Genomic DNA, 7969 nt, shown 5'->3' with positions numbered 1-7969 from the left:
AGAAAGTAGATATGAAGTGCTTTCACTTTCAGTAATGTTCAAAGTAGCCACTTCATAATATGTCCATATTTTGAAGCTTCTGTACATAAGAAATTGATTTAAAAATTCATTTGACAATTTCAGACAGATTATTTTTTAAAGAAAAAGGAAAATAAGCTTTTACTGGCTTTGAAGCAGGATGTATTAGGCTATGGGTTGTGAGAAAGAAGTTTGACTCTCCTTTGCACTCTCCTGCAAACACTGTCTTCACTGAGGGCTGCTTTCAATGTGATGAATGGTTCCAAGGCTCTTGAGATAGTTGGATTCTAGGTGGGAAAATGACAAGAAGCTTATAGGAAGGTTTAAATCTAAAAGAGAAAAAGAAAGTTTTAAATCTATTAAGAAAGGAGATAGCAGAATAGAGAAAATAATATAATATCAGGTAGAAATTTTAAACAATATGATAGGAAATAAGAAGATTATTGATTTCAAGTTAAGAAAAGGATGCTTTCTCCAAATATGTTTAAAATTGAAATTTACAAAGTACAAACTCATTATTCTGCTTTCCTTCTAGTCTTGCTCAATGTCATGAAATATACACATTATGTAATGAAGAATTTTAATGATTCCTTGCTGTGTTTTGGATTTGGTTATTTTGAAGATTACTTTATATATTGTACAATAATATGGTCATCTCAATTTTTATTGTTAAATAATATAATATTAGAAAATTTTACTCTGTAGATTCCTAAGTATATGTATCACTCATTCACCTGGTTACTGTTACCATGACTATAATCCTGGTATTTAGAAATTATAGCAGTTTTAGAAGGATTAGCTATACAGATGCAAATCTTGATAAAACTTGGACAAAAATTTCTCAGCAATCAGAAATGATATCCTATGAGTCTACATAGAGAGGAAATGTTCTCTTTCAAGTTGAAAATGGAAAAGACTGGCAACAATATGACTTCTCTGGAAAGCAGAGCCTGGCTTCAAGAAAAATATTTGTTTCATATTCAATAATATTTTCTACCAGTTTGAAAAACATTGACACACTCTTTCTTTGGACAGTGTGTGACACACACACGCACAAGTCGATCCATTCCAAAATGTGATGGGTAGAATATTTTAACCGTCAAGAAAAAATTAGGTTAAGCACAACATGATGTAATTTGTAAGCTCTCATTCAGTCTAAAGCTGAAATCAGAACACTGGTATATAAAATCCTAATACTGTTCTTAGGTAACTCAATCATGAGAAACAGAGAAGCCACATTTTGAGAGATCGGATTGGGAATCGTTATTAGAAAGCTGAAGTCTTCAGGCCGACCAATATCACAAAGACCTGCAGCCTTGGGAAAACACTTAACATTGTTATGTTAGAAAACAGCCATGAGAGCAGGAGAGGAAAGAAAGAGCAGAAAAACAATTCTAACCAACCAGAGCAACCCCAATGGAGAGCTGAAGGATGACGCCATGTTGACTGGAGGGGAGCCAGGAGACACAAGAGAAGCAACACATGGGACATGGCATAATGGTGCCTGAGCTGGTCTGGCCTAAATCAGGTCAGGTCAGAGGGCAGGATCACTGGGAGCCTGAGAGTTCCTGACCCAAGATTGATAGGTTCAGTAACCTATTGTCCAAGTACTCGCCCTTGCCTCTAGGAATTCAGGCATGCCCATCCATCGCCTGAGAGGTGGGACCTACCCTTCTTTCACCATGAAGACAAAATGGTGCCAGTTAAACCTAATTTCGTATCCACTATGTGGTCAAGATGGTACTGGCTAGACCCAGTCTCCCTAGCTCATTACAAGGTTCTCACAAAATCAACTTCAGATATATTTCAAAGATTATAGAATGTTATAGGAGTTGGAATAAAGACCTTCACATTAAAAATACAAAAGTCAATGTGGGGAAGAGATACAAAAGTAGAAATAGGGTTCTATTAAAATACAGGTACATTTATGCTTTATTTTACACTTGACTATATTACTTTAAAATAGTTTCGCTTAGCTCCCCGTTCTTCTTTCCCTCTCCCCACCTCCCGCCCCTGCAGCCTCATGTAATAGATAAGAACACATATTTTAAATAATGGTAATTAACACTGAACCAGAGCCCATCCTCTCATTTTAAGAAACATCTGTCCCAGTAGTTTAAGAAAAGATGTCGAGCGTTTGTCAGAGCGGCCCGCGCCGTGGAGCAGGCCTTGCGGATTTCCATGTGGCTATGTCGAGATGGTCACATTGTTTATTGGAAACCCGCCCGCGAGGCTCTAGAGCAGGAGATCCGCTCACTCTTGGAGCAGTACTGGAAGGTGCTGGAATGTGACATCATCCAGAACAGCGGCCTAGGATGCCATCCGAAACCTGCACCACTACAAGCTTCATGGGGTGAACATCAATGTGGAAGCCAGCAAGAACAAGAGCAAAGCTTCAGCCAAGTTACACATGGGTAACTTGTACCAACAAGGAGCTTCGGGCCAAGTTTGAGGAGTAATGTCCAGTCGTCGAATGTGACATCGTGAAAGATGACGCTTTTGTCCCCATGGAGCGGGCTGAGGATGCAGTGGAGGCCATCAGAAGCCTTGATAATACAGAGTTTCAAGGCAAACGAATGCATGTGCAGTTGTCCACCAGCCGGCTTAGGACTGCGTCCAGGATGGGAGACCAGAGCGGCTGCTATTGGTGTGGGAAAGAGGGGCATGGGTCCCAAGAGGGTCCCCTAGATCGTTTGGGCCGCCTGGCAGACTTGACCGAGCAATATAATGAGCGATAGGGAGTGGTGCGTAGGCCTCCCACCGTGAGCTATGGGGATTCATTGTATTACAGCAACGCTGCAGCTGCCTCTGCGTGTAATTACACAGAGCAGACCCTGTCCCACAGCCATGGCCAGTCACCTCTCCTCCACTTCTCTCAATCCTTACGATAGACCTCTATTGCCGACTTCAGAGGTTCAGCTGCTGCTGTTAATGCAACTTCCACTTCATGCCCTGCGTCGCGCTTCAGCACCAGTCCCTTCTGTTGGAGAGGGCTCCAGTTATAGGCATGACAGCCAGTTGTCCCAAGCTTCCGCAGCCGCGCGGAATTCCCTGCGCAACATGGCCCAGTATAAGCGAGGGCAATTTGCAGATTAGGCCCGGTACTCAGCCTTTTAAAGCTGGAGGCAGGATGTGTGTGGGCTGAAATTCCCAGCTGCAGTGGTGATTGAGAACACACCCTTCGTGGTACCCCAACTCGGGGACGTTCTGGGCTCTGGCTCTGTCCCTCAGGAACCGCGGACCTTCATTTACCTTGCTAAGTGCAGATCATCTTTTTCTTCTCTCCTGCCCATTTTCCTGTGCTTTCTGTCTTTCAGTACCTGTAGCTTCCATCCATGTTGTGTTCTCCCAGCAGACCTTGTTGTATGCCGAACCGGTGGGGGCTGTGCTGTCTCCTCCCTGCCTCTGGACACCTGTGGGTACTGGGTTTGGGAATGACCCTGCGTGAAAGTCACTGCTCCAGCATTTCTTTTTGGCCCAAAGGCTAGACCAGTAGAGCTGGGTCACTCCTTTTCTCTCTGATGAAATAAATATTTTTCAATTTAAAAAAAAGGAAAAGATGTCTAGTGTGGCTATTAAACTGGGAATATAATAGTTTTACAGAATTGCTGTATGTGTTTATGATGCATATGAAATAATTAGCATACCTACTGTGTCAAATAAAAGTTATGTTTAAATGATTATTTTCAAATATTGTGGAACTTAGCATATCTGTCCTTTCATCCTTCCTTCCTTCCTTTTCTTCCTTTTTTCCTTCCTTCCTTCCTCTCTCTCTGTCTCTGTCTCTGTCTCTGTCTCTGTCTCTCTGTCTGTCTCTCTCTCTTTCTTCCTTTCTTTTCTTTCCTTTTTTTTTTTTTTTGTATATAAGCCAAGGGCTTGAACTCAGGGCCTGGGCACTGTCCCTGAACTTCTTTGACTCAAGGGTAGCCTTCTACTTCTTGCTTTTTCTTCCAGCTTTTTCTGTTTATGTGGTACTGAGGAATTGAACCCAGGGCTTTATTCATGCTAGGCAAGCACTCCACTACTAAGCCACATTCCCAACCCAATTTAGTCTACTTTTGTATATACAATTCCGGTCAATTAATTGTACATATATATTTATGATTATTGAGAATCTATGCAATATAAGTAGACTGGTGAAATTTTGGTCATTCCCAAATAAATTATAAGAGTGTAAGGTCATTTGAAGTAAACATATTTTCCTAATTTTGTGTTTGTTATACTTTTACCCTCCTATCATATCTATCTTAAGTTATCTTTGTTGGAAAATATCTCCTTTACCTTCTACTGATTGAAAGCCTTCAGGAATTTTCATGTCCAAATTCCATCTTCTCTAGGCTACTTTCCTAGAGTACCTACTTACTCTTTTTTCTGAATTTCAATAAATGTTGTCCATAAAATAATATATAGCCAAATATTCCACTATATTCTCCTCAGCCATTTCAAGGTCCACTGCAAACATTCCTAGATGAGAAGAGAAATTAATCAGAGAAAAGTATACAATAATAAACTTATTTAATCAAAGATTATTAAATAAATTTGCTCAGTGGCAAAACATTTACCTACCATGCATCTTTAAGGCACAGGGAATGATTGCAGCACAAGAGAAGATAACAGATTTATTTCATATTGGAGATTTCAAAGAAGAAGACATAAAAGCCTAGGGAAAACCATTTATTTTCACTTATGTTTCATATAAAACAGGTGTGTAGACATATGATTGCACAAAAACATGATTAACTTGCAATCTATTGGGAGAATGAGCACTTTGAGTAACTACGTTCAGATTTTTCTTTGGGGGGGAGACTCTCTGGATGGGTGACAGAACCTTTCCAGAATGACAATCTCATGGCCTACTTTTAGGGAAGATAGGGCACAATGTGTTCTCTCTAGCTTTTACCACTTGCCTTGGGGAATGGAATTCTAAGTGTTGTGACTTGGTTTAGGAAAGGAATAGAGAAAGGGGAAAGAAGAGTTGGAGATACTCAGAAAGAAGTTGCTGTTTCTGAGGCCTTTCAGTGTCCTTTATTTCAAAGAATTCAGTAGGCCACAGTGCCACATTTAAGAGTATTCTGAGACACAACAACTAATTTTGGGCATCCACTTTTCCTTCATTAAAAATATTTTTATAGTAAAATCTTGAGTAGCAGAAAAACAGAAAATATTTTTAGCTTCTTTCTTAAATCTTAGCTATTGATTTGGAAACAAAATAAACTTCAATAATATATTATTGGCATATTTCTAAGGAAGAAATTGAAGTGATAGTGTAGGCTGATATAGTTTAAAGTTAGCCGACTTGAATAGGAAAACTTCACAGGAGAATAAAGCATTGACTACATTGCAAGATTGTAGCTCCTTCACAAAATTAGTAAATACTAAATATTTGCATAAGAGATAGCCAGTCAAACTTGGTATAACCTTGAAAATCTCTTTGGAAATGAACTATCTAAATTAGGCTCCTTTTTAAAGAGAAACACACACATACACATAAAACCAAAATAAAGAGTGTATATATACATGTACAAACATACCATTTGCATACACACATATTACAAAAATAATGTTTTACTCCATTGTATGAATTATAAAATTATCTTATTACAATTAAATACTCCTGAACTGGATTCACAGCACTGGCTTTGCTAGTGTAGTGTGGCCTATGATTAGAATAGAAAGCTCTGGTTATTACATGTGTTTAATTATGTGTAATTATTCAAGGGTGTATGCCACGTAATGAATAAACAAGAGTCTCTCCTAATATTCATTGAAGATCTCTGGACATACTGTTTCTTGACCTTCTTTACTGAACAGCTTGCTTTCGACACCCGCAACCGTTGTACATACATGATCACTAGGCTGTCAAGACTCCTCACCATCTGTGAGGATGGCAACATGCCTGCTTTCGAAATACTGTGACAGCTTAGTCTGTAGTTGCCAACTAAATAGATTGGCAGCAGGAAATTCTGAAAGCATTTTCTCTTTTTCAGCATAAAGGAATGCCACACTAACGCCACATGTCTCCTTAACACCATACCACCTGCTCAGAGCTTTCAAGCCAAACATAGTCAAGGAAGCTATGATATTATGTACCTGGAACAAGTCATAGAGGGTCTTACTGAAAGAATTATATCGTGGTATATCTTTAACTATTTTAAAAGCAGATCTTATGTATCATAATTACAAAATGACTGTGTTTACGAAATTGGGGTTAATATTGTTGATATCATAATGTATTAGTGTGGATGCCCAGGTGTGTAGGAAATAGATGTGGCACGAAAGTAAGAACAAATTCCTAGGCTATGACCGCTCATGCTTCAAAATCCAAAATCCAAGTGATGACAGAAGGTGGAGGACGAATGAAAGCCACTTGATTATGATTCCCATTTTACTATGCACTGCCTGATATCCTTTTGATATGCTTCTGATATCATTGAGCATTTTGGTATGAATGAATGTTTTGTTATGACATATGCTAATATGTTAATATACTGTGCCATTTCTTTTTCCCAAATAATATACAATACCCCTACCCAAAACATTCAGTTCTTGGAAAGCATACCTTCTCGCATTCTGCAGTTCGTAATTTGAAATGTTAAGTATTCCAGTTGCATTGCAGTGGGAGAGCCATAAAAATCAAAATTAAATTAGTCGCAAAGTGTATTATAAGGCCTCTACTTTACTCAAATTAAAATATTCCAGGGAATTAATAGATTAACATTGAGTAGGACTTATAAGACTGACTTGTAGAACTACTCAGAAACAGCCTTTTCTGATATAAAATCAAAGAATGCTAACTGGTAACTACTAGAACAGCAAGGGACCCCAGCAATGAAACTAGGATGCACAGAACAGTTCTACAAGCCATCAGTCCATTGACTTCCAGCTGAGGGCCAGATACCAGCAGTGAAAATAACACAAGATCATTGACAAATCTTTGTAGCCCAGTATAGTGGCATATGCCTACAATCCAATCACTTAGGTTGCTATGAAGGAAGAAAATTAATTTGAGCTTAGAATAGGGTATTGGAGATCTATCTATCTATCTATCTATCTATCTATCTATCTATCTATCTATCTATCTATCTGTCTATCTATCTATCTGTCTATCTGTCTATCTGTCTATCTGTCTATCTATCTATCTATCTATCTATCTATCTATCTATCTATCTATCTATCTATCTATCTATCTATCTATCTATCTATCTATCTATCTATCTATCTATCTATCTATCTATCTATCTTTTTATTTTTTTGGTTGTGGGGCTTGAACACTGGGCCTAGGCGCTGTCCCTCAGCTCTTCAGCTCAAGGCAAGTCCTCTACAGATTGAGGCACAGCACCACTTCCGGTTTTCTGGTTGTTAATTGGAGATAAGTGTCTCACAGACTTTCCTGCCCAGGCTGGCTTTAAACTATAATCCTCAGATCTCAACCTCCTGAGTAGCTAGTATTACAGGCGTGAGCCACTGGCACTTGGCTTTGGAGATCTACCTATCTGTCTGTCTGTCTGTCTATCTTTCTTTCTTTATATTTATCTATCTATCTAGCCAGCTAGCTAGCTATCTGTCATCTATCTATCTATCTATCTATCTATCTATCTATCTATCTATCTATCTATCTATCTATCTATCTATCTATCTATCTTATCTATCTGGACACACAGAGAGAGAGACACTAGAAAGAGACAGACAGAGAGAAATAGACTTAGGGACTGTGGCTCACACTTACAATCCTGGAGGATGAGAGTTGAGGATGGAAGTTTGAAGCTAGGCTGGCAGATTTTTATCTCCAATTTACCAGCAAAAAGCTAGAAAAGGAAGTATGGCTCCAATGGTAGAATGCTAGTCTTGAGTAACAAAATCAAGCAAAACCACGAGGCTCTTATTTATTGCCCAATGCTGACACATACAAATTATAACAAAAAATAAACATTAAAATAAAATTATATATACT

At 38.7% G+C, this 7969-nt stretch overlaps 1 pseudogene; it reads left to right on the top strand.

The window, feature by feature from the left end:
• The first annotated feature begins 2215 nt into the window (after positions 1-2215).
• Positions 2216-3135, top strand: LOC138831740 (RNA-binding protein 4-like; annotated as a pseudogene).
• Positions 3136-7969: the final 4834 nt, after the last annotated feature.

Source organism: Dipodomys merriami, unplaced genomic scaffold (assembly GCF_024711535.1).
Source record: "Dipodomys merriami isolate MVZ:Mamm:240054 unplaced genomic scaffold, mDipMer1.0.p SCAF_2, whole genome shotgun sequence".
NCBI lineage: Eukaryota > Metazoa > Chordata > Mammalia > Rodentia > Heteromyidae > Dipodomys > Dipodomys merriami.
The sequence above is the reverse complement of the archived record's forward strand: the minus strand, read 5'-3'. Positions and strand labels throughout refer to the sequence as shown.